This window comes from Euprymna scolopes, chromosome 10 (genome assembly GCF_053919585.1).
Source record: "Euprymna scolopes isolate OS-2025 chromosome 10, ASM5391958v1, whole genome shotgun sequence".
Classification (NCBI taxonomy): Eukaryota; Metazoa; Mollusca; class Cephalopoda; order Sepiida; family Sepiolidae; genus Euprymna; species Euprymna scolopes.
Window position 1 is genome coordinate 3,745,781 of NC_136491.1, and position 25,860 is coordinate 3,771,640.

Below are 25,860 nucleotides of genomic sequence, written 5' to 3' on the forward strand. Positions count from 1 at the left end.
TAGCATGTATTCCAAACAATGTCATTCAATCCAAGGCCATGCCGAGTATTCTGCTAGAATATATTTCAATCATTCTGATTAAATCCGGTTTAACGTCGGGTTCTGCTGATATATATTTCCACCTATCTTATTCAGTACTGAGCGACACTGAATATTTTGCTAGTATATATTTCCATGTATCTCATCCATTTCCGAGACTGACTTTTCACCTATCTCATTTAATTCTGGGCGACGCCGGCCATTCTTTTAGTATATATTTACACCTAACCGATTCAATCCTGGGGGACGCTGCGTATTCTGCTAGTATATATTTCCACCACTCAGGTGACGCTGGGTATTCTGCTCGTATATGTTTCTACCTATCTCATCCAATCCCGGGACTGACTCAGTATCCCCCACTAAGCTGTTAAAATATAATGAAACAAAGTAATGTAAACATCGTAAACTGTTTTAGCCATTTTCGGGTCTGATTTCATGCGCCAACCCCACTGCTTAAAATACACATGAAATAAGTAATCTTTAAATCTTAAACGATTTCAGCCATTTCCTGGGCTGGCTTCATATCACCAACTCCACTGTTAAAAATATGCATGACATATAGTAATGTTTAAATCGTAAATTGTTTCAGACATTTTCAGGGTTGACTTCATATCCCCCACCCCACTGTTAAAAATATACTTGAACTAAAGTAATATTTAAATCATAAACTGCTTCAACCTTTTACGGGGCTAACTTCATATCCCCCACCACACTATTAAAAATATACACATAATAAAGTAATGTATAAATCGTAAACTGGTTCCGCAAGTTTTCAATATTAATACATAAAAACATTAACACGGTTGGGTTATCTGTCTCAGCATTCCAGTGACTTTAATTCCCCCCTAAGAGGAGTTTTTACAATTACTGCCATGATGATATTACGAGAGAAAATATGAACTCAGCATTACTGGATCTATTTACGTGATTTTTGGAATGTTACAAATGACCCCCTAGCGTGATTGATCCATTTTCCTGATTTTTGGAATCAGCAGCTCATCCATGTGATTTTTGGAATATGACATCTTATATCAATGTAGTACATCATACATATAATATATGCATATTTTTTTAAAATAGGAGATTATGACGTCATCACCGGAAGTAAACACGCCAGACTACTATTTCTTACTCGAAAAGGAAAAAATATGGCTGGGAGATTTTTATCACTAAACAATCACCTATCCATTAACTCACAATTACGATAATATCAAAATATATATGTATAAGGATTTAAAAAAAAAGACGTTGATTAGCTTATATGATACCCCTTCTCACAATACTCAAATAAAGAAATAAAAAATTTATGCTCCCTCCTATGCAGAATAGGACCCAGCAATTTAGAGTTCCATTGAAATGCTTAGTTATCATTTAAAAATATAGCATTTGGTAGATTTCGATCATCGTCTCTGTAAATATTTTAAATCAACCATAATTGTATTTTTTCTCGTCGATTCTCGTGATACTTTGATATTTTATGTTTTAAAATGCGATACTCACGTTGGTACCAATTATTTGACTCGAAAACTAATATTTCAGTCTGGTTATAATATCAGGACACCTGTGAGCAGGCGCTTAATGTAAGTATTACAAGTCGCCATGATGGAAGTCTGACGCTATATCCGGTCACATTAGTCAGCATTTGGAAAAACAGCAAGGGGAAGAGAGACATTTAATTTAACTCTCCATTAAACTAGCATATTTAGATTGATATACCAAAAGACGTGAAGAAAATTATTAACACAACTTTTAAATATAATGTGGCATTAATAGAATAGTAATAACAATAATGTCTTACTTTACCATGATAAACATTGAAAATATTTACGGGTTTGTATTACTGTACACATAGATTCGAAAAAGTTGTCAAAAAACAAATATAGAACAAATAAATGTTATCAAAGGCAAGATAAGTTACTTTTCTACCTAACTGGATATAATTCACGTGTTTTTATTCAGTGTAACATGTTTATTCAGCTCGAAAAACATGCAATGTTTACTGATGTATTGGAAAATTCAAAATGGCAGCCGACTGTCTCTCGGAGAGGGTACGTTTGGGAAAAGGTATTATAAATAATAAACTAGACAAAATACTGTTAGAAAACAACCGAATACATGTCAACTTATGTCACGGTAACATATATTGAGCGAATTTCTAACAGTATTTTGTCTAGTTTATTATTTATAATACCTTTTCCCAAACGTACCCTCTCCGAGAGACAGTCGGCTGCCATTTTGAATTTTCCAATACATCGGTAAACATTGCATGTTTTTCGAGCTGAATAAACATGTTACACTGAATAAAAACACGTGAATTATATCCAGTTAGGTAGAAAAGTAACTTATCTTGCCTTTGATAACATTTATTTGTTCTATATTTGTTTTTTGACAACTTTTTCGAATCTATGTGTACAGTAATACAAACCCATATTTACTAATAAATATACACACAGGAAATTAAAATTGAACAATATGATCCTCGAAAACTTAAAAAGAAAAAAAAACATGTAACTGTGGGAAAAGGTACCCTAAAAGTGTGAATGTCTAAGTTAAAGTATATATATATATATGTATATATATATACATATATATATATATATATATATATATATATATATGCAGCATATATGGGTAATCAGAAGGGGACCTTTTAGAGTTCGATATAAGAAATGTATGAGAGCAATAGGGAAATAGTACATATTAGGGCCTGACGAAAATATATTACTACGTAACAAAAAAAGTTAACGAAAAAAAAAGAATACTTAATAATACGGATCATATTACTTAAGACTAATATATACACCTTTAATGAAAAATGTTTAAAAACAGTTCCGATGTCAAGCACATCAAGTTGACATTATTTTGCTCAAAAACGGTGTGATAGAACCTAAATGATATTTTTTCCACTTTCTACTCGACATATTTTTTTTTACATCGGGGTCACCACTTATCAAGGCCCGAAGGCTACTCAGTGATAAGTATTATTGCGTGTACAGTAATCAATGAGATAGTATTGTAGTAATCATTAGTATTAGGGGTTTTGATAGAGTGTCTTACTTAAGGAGGGGGGTTCTCAGGAGTTTGTTTATGTTGGACTTGAAGACGTCCAAGTTGTAGTGAGGTGGGAAACAGGCAAGCGGCAGAGAGTTCCACTGGCGTGCAGTTCTAAGAAAGAAGCTTTGCTCATGGAATCTACGTTTGGATTTAGGCACAGATAAAGAGTGGGGAAAATTATTGACAGCCAGTTTAAGACATATAAGCTGTAATTATACGCTTTTTCTATTAAACGCATTTATGTTCAATGATTACATATGTAAAATACTTTAACATGATATCGAAATATATTTTTGTTGTTGGCACCTTAACAACTTCTTACTCACGCGTAATACTAATATACAAATTCATTCGAAAATCTATTTCTAAAGCTGTGCGAAATTATTTCCTTAAAATATTCTATCTGTTTTAGTTTCTTATTTAAAAGCGCCTATGATAATTAACACACGTTTAATCAATTTTTCATTAATTCACTTCACATTAACGGGCTCAGCCTGAATGCGTCAAGCTTTTATTGAATTAGAAAGTTGCCCTCAAGTTATGTTGACCTGCGTTGACATTTTACTGTTAAGGATTCACGCAAACATGTACGTACTTTAAAATATCAAATTATTTCCCCAAGAATTTAATTCAGTTAAGAAGCACTGCACATTTATTATGATTAAAATGAAGCCATTCAATTAAACTGCCCTTATATATATATATATATATATATATATATATATATATATATATATATAGAGAGAGAGAGAGAGAGAGAGAGAGAGACAGATGAATTAAGGACAGTGTCCATGACACATACGCACACATCCACCCCCATATATATATATATATATATATATATATATATATATATATATATATATATATATATATATATATACATTTAATTACAGGCTTCACTTTGATCATGATACATTACATGCAAACATATATATATATATATATATATATATATATATATATATATACGTAAAAAAATCCTCAATTTCAAGAATGGCATTTCCCCCAGTGCTATTAAAATCCTACATAAATGTTGCACCCATAATAATCTTTATATATATATATATATATATATATATATATATATATATATATATATATATATATATATATATATATATGGGAATTGCATATAGTATATATTTATGTTTGTGTGTGCGTTGAGACGGATTCCGCGTTTACCCTTCGTTTAAATCAAAATATATTTATCCTTAACTTATATGTAAGTTGTTGTATACAATTACTTGATATGTATAAACTGCGTCAATCCCTTAATTGCAAATTAGTAAAATAGCAATATTTCACTAAATATATGTCACAAAATAAAAATGAAAATTATATAATAAAATAACTGTTTTAAGGGTAATTATTTCCCACAATTTTATTCAAATCCATGCGATATTCTCGAAATTATGACATTTTATTTATTATCAAGTAATTTATACTGTCCATCACTTTATTGCAAGTCTTTTTATATTCCAAAAAGGGGTGATTAACGGTTATCAAAAAGGAAAGGACTGTTGCTGGACTCGCAGAAGGAATGTTCATCAAAGATTAAGCTATGAAGATGGAATGAGATCCCAGAATTTTGGATTCGTTCGTGCACAACCAAATCCAGAAAGATAAGGGGACCAGAAGAAACATTTTACATCGTGATATTCGGAAAATTCGTAGGGAAATCAACCAAAACATAAACAGCATCAGCGCTTCCATTTTTGCAAGAGCTGAAATCACTCTAAATTCGAGACCCGATAAAATGTGTTGAATGAGATTGCAAGGAACATCAAGACTATTCCCAGGCGTTCATTGAGCAAGCAGCATACTGAAACACGAATGGCTTGGACAGAAAATTACATAAAAATGGATTGCCAACGTATCCTATTTACAGATGAGACCCGTGTTACACTTGACGGTCTGGATAGATGGGCCAAAGTTTTGAACTCGAACGGAACTGTAACCCTTTACAGAGTTCATCGCCAACAAGAAGATAGAGGCATAATGTTTTGGACGGAGACCATTGGGGATAAGTTTATTGGACTATTCCAAGTTCCAGATAGTGTAAAACGTACCAGCAATACGTAAACGAGCTTTTTGGATAAACATTTGTAACCAGGACTAGATGACCTACGATTGTCACATCGCTTTTACATAATTTTTGTGCATCACAATGCACCTCCCATTCTGCTAGGGCGACTGCAGCGTTTCTGTAATCTATGGTCTTCTTTGGAGAACCCCTCATGAGGTGGCCAATACTGAAAAGAGGTGTTCATGAGGGAGGATGTAAATTCACTTCAAAGAATGTCCTGTGAAAGAAAGTAGATATGTCGCCAGAACCATAACTTCCTTTCAGATCAAACAATTGACGTCTTCGGTTGAAAAAAGGTTGTTTAAAGTTAATTCAAAACATGGTGTATATGGCGATAAATAATTCGTTTATTTTCGGCTTAGTAAGAAAGATGTGCTTGTGTTTATTATTCTATAACAGAAAATATAATAAAAAGAAAGTGTTCATGATTAGACGTTATATTTCTACTCTTATACAACATTTTAAGAGACCTGCAATAGATCGATGGACAAGAAAAAATACCTTGGTAAAGAATAATATGCCATACTTTGTGAATATCGTATGAATTTGAATAACATTTTGGGAAATAACTAACGTTAAAGCAATCATTTGATTACATAATGTTCATTTTTTGTGACATATATGCAGGTAAATATAGATATTTTACTAATCTGCAATAAAGCGATTGACGCAGTTTGTATACGTATGCATATATTTAACTCTTATTAAATATATGATCTAATTATAAGTTCTAACCAATGCGTGTAATCATGATTAAATAAAATAGAAGATGACACAATTGGCCTATATAGAGATGATTCCCTTCTTCCCATAAAAATGCTGACAAGCCTTTATGTGATAGGATAAAGAATATCATAAGAAGGTCAGGAGGATTACCACGAACATTAAAATACCTCACTTCCTAGCTGTTACACTTAACCTCAATAAAGGAATCCATTAACCCTATAAAAAGGAAAATAGAAAGCCCTTATATATTCACCCTACTTCTAATCATGCTAAAGATGCTATTAATCATATCCTCAAATCCATTAGTAGAAGAATTAGTTAAAACTTCTCATTCAAAGAAATTCTGGATAAACAAGGATTTTTACAATAGCAAACAATGGGTATAAAGAAACCAAGTCACAGTATATTTAGTCCTTAATAAAACACCCATATCTAGAAAAACTCGTAAAAGAAAAATCATTTGGTTCACTTACCTTTCAATCGAATTGTTAAACCCAACCGTGGGAGAAAATTCATAAATCTCATTAAGCTACATTCTAATCTCCTGCAACATCATCCATAAAATATTTAACAAAAACACTAAGTTATATTTGCGGTAATTATTAGATAAAATTTAAAAACAACATTATAAAAAATGTTAAGTAATGACACAGAATACAGTCAGGAGAATAAAATAATACAAACACGCAGGTGTATGAATAACTCTAAATGCCCTCTTAAACAAAACTGCCCCACAACCTCTGTAATTTATCTAGGTTGTAGTAGAGCCAAGGAGATCCCCACCACTGGCAAAGTATACATTGTCAAACTAGTAATTCTTTTAAACAAAGGTATACAGGCCATAAAATATTCTTTCTAAACCTCAATTATAGTGATAAATATAGTGTGTCTTTCAATGATATAATAAGTAAAAAACTTAACACAAGTTGTTTACTGAGAAATTTTAAAAGAATGCAAGAACTTGCCAGTCACGAAATTCAACTTGCTTTCTATGCTAAAATGAAGAACTCTGTATCACGAAATTTAAGAAAAGGTCTAATTTCTTGAATAAAAAAAAACATCAAACTTAAATAAATTACAGACATTAAAAATGACACCTGCTTTCCCACTTGCTGATTAATCCTTTATAATCCATTTTAAATAAGATTAAAAAACTGCAGGTAATAACCCACGGAAAATCACCTGCCTACCTAACTCTCTCTAAATTTAACATTCACTAAATCCAAGACTACGCCCTTTTTCTAAAACATTCAAGTTAATTATTTACAACACTTACAAACAATTTCTCCTAATACTCTAAATATTAAATATTTTCCTCTACCCATCCACTATAGAAATGAGGTTTACCATGCGCCTGACCGTTATACCCACAGAAGCTTTTTCCTGAAACTTTGTTTACAACATTCACCTGTAACATAAATAGTAAACTAAATTCTGATATTGCTGAAATGGGATTGCATCTGGTACAACCTTAACATAAACAATAGACGAAAAGAATTATCTACTAAAAGAAAACAGACACTACAAATATTAACTGTCTGTCCTCCCTAAAACTAATGGTTATCTTTCAACTTTAATGAAACACTCCAACAGAAATTACTAAAACCGCTAACTATAATCTTGATATATTTGTTTTACATACCATGACCATCGAGTTCTATATAAAAACGATAAAGGATGCACGAAGGTATACGACATAAACGTTAAAAGTAACTCCAAATAATACGTATTTGAATCCCCACGTAATTATGCAACATAGAAATATATAGATACGTGTATATGTATAGTTTGGGCGTATGCATACAGGCATACGCTGATGCATCGGTATCTGTGGACATTACTATTTACGAGTGAATAATTAAGAAAACCTACAGTAAAGTAATCCTACTGTTAGTTCTTATCAATACTGTAGCCATTAACCCGATAGAATTTCCAATTACCCTCAATATTTTATAATTATTTCCCAGTCATAACAAATGATCATATTTGGTCTTTAAAGGATTAATACGAATATAGATTCCGATTTTTCTATAAGTATTATAACAGAACGGTTAAGAATATAAATAGCAAATTTGTAAATACACAAATAAATAATCTGAGATTAACAGGTATGATAAAGTGAGAAGAAAACAAACAGGAAATAGTTTTAAACTACCACCATTTTGGGGGCCCCCTTCTCTTTCCTCCCCCCTTCTTGTTATCTTCATTTCCTCACCTCCACTTCATGCTCCTTCCTGCTCACGCCCTTCTTTGTTTCTTCCCTTCTTCGTTACGTTTCTTACTCCTCGTTTCCATCCCCATCCTTTAACCGATACATAGTAGTTCAACAGATGGATAGCGATAATTGTCAATGAAATCCGGGTGAATCTTACCCTTTTCACAAAACAACAACAAAATGCTAATAAAAAGAAAGAATATACACTAGCTCATTTACATTTTAAGACGTATAGCGAGCAGACAAAGCAGATAACATCTATATCCGTTTTCTTAATTAGTCTATCAACTCCCAACACTACCTATCTCATTCCCTCGCCCAAACACAGACAAAAAATCCACCTACTCAACCATGTTCTTCGCACATCTGAACCTTACCATCTGCCCCTTTTTTTCTAAAAACCGTTTTTGACTGTAAGATTTTTTTTTGGATTTTCATTACTGATTTCCATTTTAAATATAAACGTACTTGCGTGAAAAGGTATAAACGTAGTTGTGTGAAAAGGTCTCTAGTTCCTAAATACTGGAAGACCATGGCTTTGGGTGCAACACATTTCTACTTATGCAAAAACTGCTTGAAAATATAATTTTCTCTACTTCTCTGTTGAGCACTCTTTATTTATCTCGTTATATTTCACTGGTTACCTTACCTCTGGAGAATAGCAACCTCAAATTATATACACATTATATATATATATATATATATATATATATATATATATATATATATATATATATATATATATAATCGTCAAAGGAGATGAAAAGTGCAAAATTACAAACTAAAAATATTTTATTATTCTCTAACTTTTAGGCTTTTATATAAAACTTGCTTAAGTTTTGTTCTGTTTTAAAATATCATACAAACCACAATTTGTACAAAGTTGGTACAATTTTCATCATAGTTGACGACAAATCTGATTGCATTTTGTGAAAAAGCGAGCATTATGCGTGTTTCGATTTTGTAAAAAAAAAAATCTCTTTGGGTTGAGCACTGTCGTAAATAATCTCACTCGCTACTTAATTTGGCTGAAAAATTCGAAGCTTGCGGGTTGTTTACAAACAAGCAGTTTGAGCACTGTACAAGTGGCGGACGGATGTTTGTTTAAATAGACATTCGGACAGATTACCTGCCAGCATCGCTTCCGGGGTCGAGAGGTAGAACTGCCGACTGTTAACACGTCGGTTCTAGGTTTGATCCTTGCTTTGGGAGAGGTGCTAGTCTAGCGGCACTGATGAGTTGTGATACAACGAAACAGGACTATATGTCGATGACTACAAATATATTATATATATATGTATGTGTGTAATGCTATATCTTTTACTATAGAATTATTATTACTGTTTTTATTAAATGACACCGGAAGTAAGTTTGTGAATAAGATAATCAAGATCGGTCAGTAGACTGAATAATCTAAAAGAAAATCATCAATTCTGTTCCATGTATTTCTTGCCCTAATTTAAAATGAATATATTAATGTTGGTTATGCGGAGAAGTGAAAAGGGTGTGTAAAAATGTATGTTGTTATTTTGTCTGCCTTGCGATATATTTTGACGGATTGACTTATTATTGTATTTTATTATAAGTAGCTCAAAAATGGTACATGTAGTATTTGTTATCTCTCGTCAGTAAACTTTAACAAAGTCTTCTGTAAATAAATATTTACGACAAGACGACTAAAGAAGAAAAGAGGTGAGAAAGCATGCACGGTCTTAAGTAGACAATAAAACGAGAGAAGAACGTTTCATGTGCACACATTATTTTGGGACGATATTTCTGTGTTTGTGGTTGAGAATATAAAAGCCACTAAAAGAATTGTGTGCAACAAAATGCTCACGGAATTTCCGTAATTACATTATTATACAGCAAATAGGCGCCATAAAGACAAACAATAACAGAACTAGTTTTCGCTTATCTTACTTCTGTTCTTATAAAACTTTTCAATTGCTACTTAAATACATAAGCACACTTACTAAGTCAGAAATAAGTACATTTTAACTACTTAGAAATTTCAGTATTCAAATGTAGTTGTGAATAGTCTTATGCCTCTAGTTACATTATGCAGTACATCATCCTCTAATTAATTAAGGAGTTGTAGAAAATTTTTTTAATGAATCTATAGAGGGAAATCAATATGGCTACCGTGTTTCAAGATCACGTACTGACGTGTTGATTGTATTCAATCAGAAAATTGAACACAAGACGAAATTAAACAGAATGGTACTCATGCAGAATTTGACCCCACCCTCCCGATTCCATTTGTGTTGATTGTATTCAATCAGAAAATAATCTAATAGAGACTTGATTTTTATGTTAATAGATCCGGACATGTCAAACGTTTTGATAGTGCCGGCCTCATATTATTGTTTCAAAAAAGTCATAGACATATGACATTCGTATAAATAGTTTTGCACCCATCATATTATTTTCCTATGCTAGATATTAAAAACTTAGTTGTTGACGGGCAAAAGTATAAAGCGCATAATATCAACTCTAGCGTTTATAAAAGATCAATTCTGTTCATAATTAATGATCTTCATTTATACTCCTCGTTAATTATCTTTTACCTACGAAATCATATTTGATATTATTGGTAAATATCAAAAACAGCAAGTAAAATACGTTTAGGTATTTATATGTTGCTAATATCAACCTATCTTTTCTGATCTAGAGCATGTAGTCTAATGGGGTAAATAATGTACCCCTTTGTCCAGATAGGTACAAACTTCTGTTTTGCTGCAATATAAATGAGCATATGTCTACGTGTAATACCATTTGTCATAGATTTTTACTGCAATTCTCTACAAATCTTCAGATCAGTATTGTATCCGTGATAGAGTACAATTGTTGCTGGAAAAATGGTAAAACCATTCTACGTGTTATTTCAAATCATTTTTCGATTACTAACCATAGTCATGAAATATGTGTATTTTTTCAACAAAAATATGTCAAAAGCAAAAGCATTATAATAATATCGTAATAATATTTTATCAATATAGCGGTCATCTTCGATCTCAGAATAGATCAAATCAAACATTTTATATCCAATTTCAAAACCTTTTAATATATACACATCATCATCGATATAAGCTTCATTACTTACTATCTTATTTATAACGGAATTAATGTTACCAAATGACATGAAGAATTCAGAAAGCATTATATATATATATATGCATATATAAAAGTGAAAGTGTCTGTCGGTCTATGTGTCTGTGTGTATGTGTACATTTCTCTACGCATTAACGCTGTCAATGTTAACTCTAGAGACTCGAAATTCGATGTACAGGATACTGAGATATGGGAAATCTTTGTAATCCGTTTTCGGCCAGAAATTTGGATGTTAAGGGAGTCAAAATACAACGATTTGAACTTTAAGTACTCTACCAAACTCCTCCGCCAATTTGGAGTATTCGCAATTGAAATTTTAAATATAGGTTCCTTCGACATGGATCTAACAACTAAATTTGCGCCCAAAACAATACATGTTAAGGGGTCATAATCAAAGTTTAAAAAAAATGACTGCTTTTTTCTTTTCTTTTTTTTCCTCAACATGCACCTCCAAACACCCGGGCAACGCCGGGCTGACATGCTAGTATATATATATATATATTAAAATATATTTATCCGCTGACACGTGTATCGTCGTCTACGACTCATCAGAGTGGCTGAATCTAGCGAGATTCGAAAACAAGACCCCACGATAAGAAGCCTAAACTTCTACCAGGGGAATACCTCGCTCGACTACTGAATGTAGCGCGTTTTTATGTAGAATTTTTTTTATTTGTTTTGTATTTTTTAGTTGACAGTATCGCTAACAAAAAAAAAAAAAAATGAAAATACAAATAAGCACACACACACACACACACACACACACACACACACACACACATATATATATATATATATATATATATATACATACTTAATCAGTTTACTGCTTATCATTTTTGAGTTAATGTGTATAACAGTACGGTTTCAGAAGGCTGCGGAAACGAATACTGTTGCTAGTATTACATGATATATAACTTGCATTTTAAATCCCTTGGCATTGAAATACGTGTTATTCCGTTGAGACATAATTCACATTTTTATGTCTTTTTAAGATGTAAAGTTAATTGCATGGTTTTAAATTAGCCTTTATTTTTTTTATAGTTATTTTAATAACTTTACATTCTTTAAAAATTATTTTCTAACGTTTAGCAATAAAAAAAAAATATATATTCATTCCCCACCTATCTGGTATTCATTAATGCAGGCAGTTTAATTGATATGAAACCTTTTCTTTTTAATATGTTTCCTATCTGAACGCATAATTATTTACCTGTATAACTCATTAAATAAATACAATTATATCGCAGAGATCCCCATGCTAGCTAGTCGCACATATTTGTTTATATATATATATATATATATATATATATATATATATATATATATATATATATATATATATATATATATAAGCATAGAATATATGCAAGCTGTATATAGATTTATATTTACATATAAATACATATGTATGCACATATATCCGTATATTTATATGCATCTATAAAAATATTTATGCCCACACATATATGCACATGAATTCACACATATATATATGTATATATATATATATATATATAAATACCCGTTATATATATATATGTGTGTGTGTGTGTGTGTGTGTGTGTGTGTGTGTGTGTGTGTGTGTGTTTGTGTTTGTGACTGGAAGATTGATATTCTTGCTAGGACGGGAAACTTGTTTCAGGTGAACGAGTGTACACTATACACACCTGCATGTATGTATATATTAATGTATGCACGTATGCATGTGTGTGTGCGCGCTCGTGTGTGTATAACTGGAAGATTTATATTCTTGCTAGGACGGGAATCTCGTTTCAGGTGAACGAGCATACACTATACACACCTGCATGTATGTATATATGAATGTATGCACGTATGCATGTGTGTGTGTGACTCGCAATGGAGGAACACGTAAATTAATAAAGGCTGGTATAAAGGCGAACAAAAATGTACTGTTGTAACAATCACCCCAAAAAGAGAACGAGTAATAATTAGTAGAATGATATCTTGTAAGACAATGCAACTTTTATGCACTAAAATAAGATAATAAGTAACATTTATTATATTGTCTCCTCTTAAGAGGGATAAATCCCCAGTAAGAATGAATCAGGGGAAATGAAAATATACTGCACATCTCGTCTAACAAAGCAAGAGATGGATTGTATAGTAAGGAAAGACATACTAAATTATTTTCTACAACAAAGAGAGTAATACACGTACGTATTCATAAACAAAGAGGGTATAATGTCTAGGTGTAACTACCATGAAAGCAAGACTTATACTGTACTACACCTTCATGATAACAGGATTGAAAAAATTACCTCACTATCACTGGTGTATGTTTATGTGTTATGTAATTGTTCATTTACTCACTACACGTCGCTAGACATATGCGCGCACACAGACATATTCATTTATATATATATATTATATATGTTTGGAGGTACAGAATTTATATATATAGTTTTAAATAAAATAGGCGGAAGGTTCTAAGAGCTCTTTCGGCTATGATATCATCAGGAGAAAATCGATAGCGTAAAACATAATATTATGACGAAAGTTTAAAGAGTTCTAATGGGGAAGTATTGAATGTGCCAAAAGTACGGGAACAACTAAAAGTAAGTTTATTAACGTTTTAACTTCGACGTAATATTTTTACGCTATCAATTTTCTGATGAGATGATAGCCGAAAGAGCTCTTGAGAAACTTCCGCTGATTTTATTTAAAACAATATATATATACAGAGCGACGCTCTTTGTGTAAACAAATCGAGCGGAGGTATTTCAGACGATGTCAAAACATCGTTAAACTCACTACTCGTTCAAGCAGCCGCCAATAGCGTAATGGTTAGGAGCCTTGACTGCCGTACAAACGGTCGGGTTTCAATCCTGGCTTGAGGTGTTTGCCTGTCTAGCCGCACTGATGAGCTGTGAAACAGCGAAACAGTACTGTATGTGGATGACTATATATATATATATATATATATATATATATATATAAATGTATATCATTAGTTATATTTTTTGTATAAACAGATATCAGCAGAGTTCTCTAGAAAAAAATTCTGAAAATAACGGCGTATTTTTTATATTTTTATTTACAAAATTTTTTATTGGGATAAGTAATTGGTACCATCGGTTTTTACCTGATAATAGGTGACCATTTTAGATACCCATATCATGCTCTCTTCACTCGACACTGATACCCATATAATGCTCTCTTCACTCGATACTGATCTGTCAGATGTTTCTCACATTGGAATCGGCTAAAGTGAGCTTGATATGGGTATGACAAAAGGTTCCCTATAATCATGTTGAAACCGACGGCACCGACTACTTATCGAATCTAAAAATTACGTAAACAAAAATATAAATAAATAAATAAATATTTATACATAAATATTATTATTTTACACTTTTATTATTACTTATTAAATTGTGATATTAATATGAACAGCATAATTTCATATAGCTTTACCCGGCCACGCGTTGCTGTGGCTCAGTTTGTTAAAATGAAACACATTCCTGAAGAAAAATTGCATTTTGTATTTTTTATTTACTTTTAATACTTTCTGCATTTTCCCCCTAAACAGGATTCCTTTTTACCATAAATTGTTAGGGGAAATGTGTTTTTCCAGGAAAACCTGTACATTTTTTAAAGAAAATTGGCAGTAAGCGTTTCTTTTTGCAAACTCACAGAGGAATGCTTTATATGAACACTGTAAATAGTTAGGTGAAAGTAGAGAATATTTTTTTCAAGAGAATGTACAAATTAATTTTTTGTCAACAGATGTTAGGAAAATAAACAGAAAAAATACTTCCATCATTAATTAATTAATTAATTATGCAAAAATAAATACAATGTGAAGTTAGTGTTTCAATATTTAACAACGCGCGGTTGAATCCGGGGGCTCAAATTCTGCATGAGTACTATTCCGTTTAATTTCGTCTTGTGTTCAATTTTTGAATTTGACCTATCAGCGATTACAAATTAACAAATGTAACCAAAATGCGAAAAATTCAACATTAAAATAATTTTAATAAGTGCTCAGCTTCTAATAAAAACCCTAGTAAATCAATCTTCCTTATTTGTTCGGTTGTTGTAAAAATGGAAGAGAAACTAAAATTTTGCTCCGTTTTAATTTTTTTTTTAATTGTGCCCCCCAACGAGTATAATCCAAAGAATAACGGTGCTTCTACACTTTATTGCCGAAATTGGAGACGCCATTTTATTTCACGCACCTGGGAAAATCCTGGTTAGACTATGGCCGAAGCATGAAATAAATAACCGGAAGTTTAAACTTTAGAACGATTGCTGTTAAAAATAAAAATAAATAAAAAACACCCCTCTTCCCCGTTTAAGATAGAAAAAAACAATCATTTAAAAATAATTTGTTGTTAACTTTTCAAAGTTGCTTTACATCAAAATAACTTTTCCAATTATATATTTGTTCAAATTAAAAAGAAAACTATTTTATACTAATCAAATGTTGCTTTCATTACCTAATTGTTTTATAAAAATTATAATTTTTTCACGCAAACTTTTCAATTATTCTTTGTCCAATTATATAGTTGAATTAATTTGCAAAAAAATATTTCGTAATATTTATTTGTCCGAGAAAAAAAAGAAACTATTTAATAAAAATCCGATGTTGCTTTCATTACGAAATTGTATTTAAATTATAATTTTTTACGCAAATTTTTCACTACATTTTGTCCAATTATATTTTGATACATTTTTATACAATAAATGATTGTCCAATTATATTTTGATAATTTTTTATACAATAAATGTTTGTCCAATTATATTTTGATATATTTTTATACAATAAATGCTTGTCCAACTATATTTTGATAATTTTATACAATAAATATTTGTTAAATTATATTTTGATAGATTATTATGCAATAAATGTTTGTCCAATTATATTTTGATATATTTTAATACAATAAATGTTTGTCCAATTATATTTTGAAAAATTTCTGTACAATAAATGTTTGTCTAATTATATTGTTATATATTTTTATACTATAAATGTTTGTTCAATTATATTTTGATATATTTTTATACAATAAATCTTTGTCCAATAATATTTTGATAAATTTTTATACAATAAATTTTTGTCCAATTATATTTTCATATATTTTTATACAGTAACTGTTTGCCAATTATATTTTGATATATTTTTATACAATAAATGTTTGTCCAATTATATTTTGATATATTTATATACAATAAATGTTTGTTCAATAATATTTTGATACATTTTTTTACAATAAATGTTTGTCCAATTATATTTTGATATATTTTTATACAATAAATTGTTGTCCAATAATATTCTGGGTTCGTTTTGCTTATGAAATGGTGCCCGCCTATATTAAGCCTGCTTAATGTGCTACGTGATTGTCTCTTTTTAATAACCAAAAGTGTTCAATGGAAAATTTTTCCCGTTCTCATTAAGTAAACTGGTCTCGGAATAGACACCCGAAACCCGTAACCCTGTCAGCATACATATCGAAGTTTACATGTGGAACGTGAACGATGGTTTTGCCGTAATGTAATAATGTACCGGTATATCATTCTATGCCGAAATTCCTAAGCTCATTTCACACTAAGTAATTTAGGTGACTGAAATAGAAATTTGAAGATTAAGGACCAAACTTAATTTCCCCCAGGGACGAAAGTGTGTGTACATGTGAGGGAAAGAAAGTGATGAGAAATCTTCTCAGTGCGAGGTTACTAATTCAGTTAATGTTTGAAGTAAATGCAATGTAAAGATCTATTTCGAGATAAATATTAGTTTTCTTGATATAATTTCAAGATAATTAGTAAAGTCAACTCATGAGGTAATGGAGTAAATATTACCAAAAAGAAAACACCTTGTTTGTGCTAAAAATAGCGTCAATAATGAAATTCATTTTGGTATAAATTATATCGTAACGATGTTTACAATCACAATGCAATATGAAAAATTGGAACATGAAAGAAACGAAACGAAACGAAGCAAAACGAAAACATACCAAACACAGTAAACCGGAACGTCGGTTTTTAGAGATGCATACAGAAATGTATTGTTTAAATTATCAAATGTAGTAATTCTCGATGTGAGTCGGTAAATATTTTTAAGCACACAGAAAATGATTTGTTAATAATCGAGATTGATTTATTCGTAATCGCTGTAAGTGAGAAATTGACATCTTACATTTTGTAATGCGTTATCAGTAATCAGAAAATCACTCGACCAAACGGAAAAACGTAAACAGAAAAAGAAAGCATCGAACGAAACGGAATGTAAAGGAAATGATATATTATATGTTAATAAAAAAAATAAAAGGAGAGAAACGTTTTGTTTATTCTACTGTAATAATGTTTCGAAATAAATTGTAAATAAGCAATGTATAATTATATGTCGAGCGTTTCCCGTAGTAGGAAGCATTTCAGTTTTTGTATGTAACTACAAACCCTCTAATCAGTGTGCGTTTGTATTATTCCCTCGTGAACGATGAAGCGGCGGTGTAAATGAGGAGCAGGAACTGGAGAAATTAAATAGAGAGAAAAGAGTTTAAAACTTTCATTGATTCTTAAAGGTTTTGATTATGAACACTCAACAGAAAAAATATAGGAATGTGCGATTATCGAGCAAGTGCATAGGTAGTAGGCCTATAGCACACCTCAGATTCTGTGCTGCAGTTTGTGCATATTACATTTGCATGAAATGTCTTGAGTTTTGATCCTATTAAGGTCAAACTCAGAGGGGGAAAATGGCTTCATTTTTTATATATAGGGAGAGAAGATAAGAAAAATATTACGTAAAAGATGCAATTCCGATAATTGTTAATGGTAAAACTAACAATGTAACACGATTACTATCCCTTAAAGAAGTACCTGACGTTGACGAAATCCACAACCTCTTAAATGTGTCAGATGCGTACTAAGAAATGGGGATACCATTTTTCTTATTGAAAAAGTGTGAAACTATGTTCAGAATCTAATCGGTGAACCCGCTTCTCTTCTGAAAATCTGAAGATAAATTTCTACCCTTTCACGACTCCATCGTATTTCCATGGTAGCCGACCACAATAATATCTCAGGAGAAAACACACAAAATAAAACTCAATTCTATTTTGCCCACATGTTCCAGTTCTGGTCTATAAACAAAAAAATTCAAGTCTAGGGTAAACGCATAAGAACAGGAGGGTTTCTCTCTCTCTTCTTCCCCCTCTCTCTCTCTCTCTCTCTCTCTATATATATATATATATATATATATATGTTTGTGTGTGTGTGAACTGAGCAAACACAATTATACACCTTCTCTATACATGGTAATGTTTCTCAATTCTTTTTATCAAGGAAGAATAGTTTAATTTTAGTCTTACTATCATGAAAATTACGCCTCGGCATTATATCATTATGTTTATGTCAATTAACATTGCTAAACCACGGTAATCAGACGAGAACAGATGTGTCAACTTGATTATGTCGTTTATATATATATATATATATATATATATATATATATATATATATATATATGTGTGTGTGTGTGTATATATATATTGAGTAATATGATTCATAATTTTGAATTTAAATATAAGTTTTAACAGGAAAACAAACAAAATCAATACATTGTACGATCGTTTCAGAAAAGATGTTTTTACTGAAATAGACAATATGTATCGAAAAATAATTTGATAAAGACATTTGCTTTAAACAAAGTGTTCACATTAGAAAGAAATATTGGGCGGGGGTTAAAGACACCAAAATAAATCTAGCATTTTTTGTAGTAAAGCAGATGTTTTTTCCGCCCTCTTTTAAAGCTAGTCCATCTATTACTTAGCATGTTGTTAAATGTTGTATCTTAATGGTTGAAATAATTACTTTTTCTACAAATTATTGTTCAAAACATTATCTATTTCAATAAAAATATAATTTCCGAAACGATCGTACAATCTAATTATTCTGTTTTTTTTTTCCTTTTTAAACAGATTTTTAATTAAAAACTATTAAACATTTTACTCAATATTAAAATAATTCTAGGATATATATGCCTATCGAGCTTATTATATATCTACACGAGCAGGTTTTCTTTTAATAGTATTAACACATTTACTAGTACATAAAAATAAATTCTGCCCTTTAGACTCTAGGTATATGCCCCTTAAAAATTATATATATATATATATATATATATATATATATATATATATATATATATATATATATATATATATACTAGCATTGGTGCCCGGCGTTGCCCGGGTGTTTGGAGGTATGTGTTGAGCCCCACAAAAAAGTCATAGTAGGAAAGCAGGTTCGAACCAGCACCATGAAGAAGGAAAAGAACGGGGGAAAACAGACGTCTTTGCTGTTACGACCACCGCCAAACCTTCACTGGCGTAGGTTTCAATGAAGGTTACACAATGCAAAGAAAAGTATGATTTTCGAAAATATCGGCGTAAAAGGCGACTCCCTCCCTGTAGAAAAGTGCCGAGTTGGAGGTGAAGATATTTATGTTTCTACCTAAGTTGTCGATATTGATCGTCTGAAACTTCGGGCTTCAAAAGGATACTAATTTAGTAAACATTCGTCGCCTCTTCCGAAAGTTTCAGGCGGATATGCAAACATACATACATACATACAGACATACATACATACATACATACATACATACATACATACATACATTTAATCATTGATATCTCACATTTTCGACACAAACAGATTAAAAAGCTTGCCCTATCTCCGAATACTCTTTATGTAAAATTTCAAATGTTTAGTCCAGAAATTGTCTGAGTAATTTGGTAGAGACGGAAGCGGTCTATTTATTTTTTTAACTTTGACCCCTATTATGACCTAGTAACATTTATTATTTTGGGCTCAAATCAAGTTATTAGTTAGATCCGCGTTCAAGGGACCTATATCTAAAATTTCAAATGTTTAGACGAAAAATTGTCGGACGAGTTTGGTAGAGTTCTCAAAGGTCAAATCGTTGAACTTTGACTGTTTAACAGCCAAATTTCTGGCCGAAAATAGATTACAAAATTTTCCAAAAGCTAAATACCCTGCATATCAAATTTCGAGTCTGTCTACTGAAAATTGACAGAGTTATTGTGTAGGGAAATGTACAAAGACAGACAAATAGACACACAGACATACACTTATATATATATATATATACATATATATATATATATTGAGTAAAATAATTCATAATTTTGAAGTAAAAATCAGTTTCAAAAGGAAAACAAACAAAATCAATAGGTTGTACGATCGTTTCGGAAAAGATGGTTTCATTGAAATAGACAATATGTCTCGAATTTGACAAACAGATTTTCTTTAAACAAAGTGTTCTCATCAGAAAAAAACTGTGATGGGGGTGGGGTGGAGGTTAAACACACCAATATAAACCTAGCATTTTTTGTGTAGTAAAGCAGATATTCTTTTTTCCGCCCGCTTTTAAGGCTAATCCATCTATTAATTGGCACGTTGTTAAATGTTGTCTCTGAATGGTTGAAATAATTATTTTTTATCAATTTATTGTTCAAGACATATTGTCTATTTCCGTAAAAATATCGTTTCCGAAAGGATCGTACAGTCTATTGGGTTTGTTTGTTTTCCTTTTAAAACTGAAATATAAAAATATGAAACATGTTACTCAATATTAAAATAGCTTTAGGATATCTATGCCTATCGAGCACTGTTTTCTCTTAATAGCATTAATACATTTACTAGTACATCAAAATAAACTCGGTGCTTCAGACTCTAGGTCTATTTCCTTCAAAATTATATCTATATATACATATATATATATATATATATATATATATATATATATATATATATATATATATATATGTATATACTAGCATGAGGTGTTTGGAGGTGTGTGTTGAGCAAAAAAAAAGTAGTAGTAGGAAGGCAGGCTTCGAACCCGTACGGCGTAAGAGGAACAGAACGCGAAAAAAGCTGACGTCTTTTCTCTTACGACCACCGGCAAACCGGAACTGACGTAGATTTAAATTAAGGCTAGACATTCGAAAAGAGGGGATGACTTTCGAAAAATCAGCGAAAAAAAAAAGACTCGTAGTTGAAAAGTGACTAGTGCAAGGTGAAGATATTAATGTTTTTAACAAATTATTCGATATTTGTCGTCTGAAGGGTCGAGCTTCAAAACGATACCAATTCTTGTGAAAATCCGTCGCCTCTGTCTTTGAAATCTTGTGATCATTATCAACAAAAACACTATTAAATCAATAATCGAAAACGATTACAGGAAACGGTCCTAATCCTAATGTAATCATTCTTATTCATTTTTTACTTAAATGCCAATCAGGTTGTCAATATTGAGTTTCGTTTAATGTCAATCGTTATAAATTTTAGGAAATTTGTAGAAGAAACATTTTTTCAGTTCTTTAATATTCTTTATAAACAATATTCTGTCTTATATGAATTATTTATACGAACTCAATGTAAGGAACTGACTAGTTACACTTTGTTGTGCTCACTTCCAAGCGAGAATGATATACTTTTAATATCTTTCTTGTGTGATAGAGCGGGTATGCGCACGTGCGAAAATATCAGTAGCGGCTAAAGAAGATGAAGGAATGTCTAGAGAAAGTATTAGCAGCAACAGCCGTTTGAGCATTGTGCAAATTAGAAAGCATGCGCTTCCTTTCGTGAGAATAAAAATGACAAACAGGACAACAGGTAATTGCGTATAAGCAAAGTGTGCGTCTAGAGGAAGGGACATGATGGTCTGCTTTTGTTATAGACGATCCCGTCCCCATTTGTAGATTGGTGAATTGAATGCTAGAGTGATTGAAAAGCAAAAGGGCACTTAATGATGACAAAAACATATCGTTATATATTAGTGAAAGAATGTAGATTCATTTACATCAATATAAATGGGAAATAATAAGGATATAGATGGTAAAAATAAGAGTTTGCTGAGAATAAGAGTAACGTTATTACGATTGATGAGAGGCTGACAGGTTAGTAAGGAGCGCTGGATGTGGCCGATGTCAACCAGGAGCGGTTCTTCGTTACATGTTTACTGGTTGAGGATTCAGCGCGAAAGAGAAAGAAATATCAGAAACAGGAAACCAGGTGGCTGCGTCGCTCTCAGCTTATAAGAGTTAAAGGGTGAAAACTGAGCTAGCCTGAGAGTTTCAATTCCCACATGCGTCGAAAAGGATGGACGTGTAAAGACAAGAAATAACTGAGTATAGCCAACGTGAAGTCGAGAGAAGAAAAGCAACCGGGAGAGATGAATGTGTGGTTCCGTGTGGGCGGCGAAAAACTTTTAAACTGGTGTTGACATGGGGGTTTTGGTTATCCATGACAGATGAAATGAACAGTAATAAAAAAGAAGTAGGCAGTGCTTGAAAAGTAGCGGTAATAAATTCCATTTGCACTTGATAAAACAACAACAACAAAAAAACGCAGACTCGGATTTTTTTCCGTATTATTTTTATGAATTACTAAAGTGAAGTGTAACGTCACGTACATTTACATTATTTTAGATCTCGTGAAAAGGCCTTTTATCGAAAAAGGCCAATATGAAGAAACATAAGAAAGAAAACAATGTTATCACGGATAAAAAATGCGGTTGTAAATAAGGACTTAAATAAAAACCAGGGGAGATTGCAGAAATTGAAAAAAATGATATTACCTCAGTCGCTGAATCAATTGTTCGCTTTATTTCTTATTGTCTGCTCACTTTCGAGTTTTCCTCGGTCCTGTTAATCATCACAATATTTTTTAAAGAATGTTTTTAGTGATTTTTAGTGGTTTACTGTTAACGTTGTTTTAGTGTTAAAGACGAATATTCTAGCCTTACAGGTCGGTTATGCATTATGATGAAGGAATTTTCTTCTATACTCCTTAACGTAGCAAATTGCTAGTTTTGTTTCAGAGAGAAAGTTAGAAAAACATTTTAATTTTATATATCTTATAAGTAAGTGTTTGTTCCGTTTAAGTGGTATATATAGTTTTATTTTTATGAATTACTAATATTTGAAATTTTGAAAAACTTGACTAGAGGTTTTACATTATTAAAATAGATGTTTACCCGTATATATCACGCAAGTAAAAATAATAAAGAGTGTGTTTAGAAATGACAAAAATAAAATAAAATAACACCTGATTTTATCAAGCGTAGCACTTTTTCTAAGCTTATGGGTCGTTTTCTATTCATGAATCTATTGTGAAAAAGGATTGGTAAATATGAAGACGTATATTTTTTTTATTTTAATAAGAAACTGAAGATAAAATATACATTCATTTTCAGCAGGAGATATACTGAACTACTAATAAATGATTTGTTACAAAGAAGTAACCACTTATCAAGGCCCGAAAGCCACTCGAGGATAAATGTATAAATTAGTCAATGGAATTATAGTGTAGTAATCATTAGTAGTGGACATTTTGTAAATTGGATTACTTATGGGGGACTGATTGATAGTGGGTTTTCGCTAGACGAGTGTTTTTCGTGAAGGTTTGGCGAGGGTGGGCCATAGATTGGAGCTCAGACGAGTACTTGCAAAAAAAAAACGATAAAGTAGAGACAGGCTCGTAACGTCTCTTCTGTGTGAACAAGGTTGCAGGGAAGAGAAAAGTGCACCTCCCACCAAGCTAATTTTCTTTTATTTGCGAGGTTTTTAACTGTATCTCGTGCTTTGCATTGCCGGTATTTTGCTATTTGGAATCGGATAAATACTGAACACTGAAATATTCAAATTTTTTAACTAGTTCTCATTTGGAAATATAAGTAAGAATGCGTGGCGGTCACTTAGGACACTGGCATGAAGGAGATTATTTTTTGAAACTGAAACTGTTTATGATGATAAAGCTCAGTAGATTGCAAGCCAACTGCGGTAAAAAGATAATTTTCCACTAAGCAGGTACAGGAAAAAATGAATGCCGATGCTCAAAATATATAAATATTTTGAACCCTCCTTTTACTTATAAAAATCACTAAAAATCATGAAATTAACCAGTTTTAATGAAATGTTTCAGTATTTATCAAATAATGACCATGGAATATAATGAACGTACTATTTTTATTTAATTTTTAGTTTAAATGTATTATTTTGTTGTAACCAAAAAACTTTACTAAAGTTATGGTTTTCAGTAGTAAATAAAAACTCAAGAATTTATTTTTGCTTTTTTTATATAAATAAAGCATCGTAATTTGTAACAATAAAAATATAATAAAATAATTTTTAAACGAACATTACGAGAAAAGCCCCGAAAATCCGTATTAATGAACTTGGTATAACTCGAAGAAAAATTAATTTCTCGAGCTACCAATATTACCATCGAATTAAACATTGTTTCATTAATATTCTAACAACAAAAAATATAATAGCAAAAAATATTTATATATTTTTTTTAATTACAGGTTTCGCATAATTTTTATATGAAATATTTTAATAGTGCCCTTGCTCGCAAGAATGTGAAACTTTCGGCATAATATAATTTTTATATAATATTGAAGAATAATTTAAAAAAATAATTTAAAAACAGGAACATAGAAAAATAATTAAATTAAAAAATCGATAAAATTATTCAAACGTTCAGATTAGGAAGGTACGGATGCACGTCTGGGAGAAAATAAACTACCACACCCCTTCCTCCCTTTGAATTACATGACGTCATTTTTACAGTCTTTCGGCTGCTTGAAATTGTGGGCTTTCGTATATTCCGTGTTTACAAAATTTTACTTTGCTGCATTTTGCGGACGGCAGAACCACTCGGTTTTACCCTAATTAGTTTATGATTTGTACAAACAAGGTGTTTTTTTTTTAATTCTAAATTTTAGGACGTTACTTAACGAATTATTTTTTAAAATAGACCCAGAAACCTAATATTTATCTTTTAAAGGATGTTATAATGAATTTATTTAACTTTAAAACTTAGCTGAGTTGGGTAGCTAGCCGTGAAAACATTTTTCGTTACTTTTTTTTTTCACGTGCACATATATTGTTTTCATTTTGGAAATTATATTTAATCATTAATATTTCGAATACAATCCAAAAGTAGTCGCAAACCTACAAAAAAATATGATAAATCGGCTTTCAAAACTAGGTCCCCCTATTTTTCTCCGCTCATTTTAGCCCGTACCTACCACTAAGCATTTGGGATGCTCACAATCTTCGGTTACAGAAATTGAAAATGTAAATAGCGCCGATTTTGCTTTCTGTAGACTGTCCGAAAGTTGTTGACAGAATTTTAACAACGAATAAAATATCCCGAACATTGAACGTCACCGAGCCACTAGAAGCAATCGACTAGACTATTGATGCGCTGTTTTACTAATGAAGAATACGTTGTAACGCCTTTGTTTTCACAAATGAAAAAAGAAGGAATAAATAAGGAAAGTAATTTCTTACGTAAAATTAAAAACTATAAATATTAAACAGACTATAAACTAAGACGTTTTTATTGAATTAAATCATTATGGTGGGGGGGAAACATCTTTGCGAATACACAGCAACATAGGCCTGGCCTTTTCAACTAGGCATATGTTGTCCGTCTATTCGCAAAGCTGTTCTCCCCCTCACCATTAAAATTCTATTATTTATTTATTTAAATGTAGTTGCAGTGCGCATTATCTTGGGCGAACATCGCAAAGATTAGATTTTCGTTTGAAACAGCATGTTCC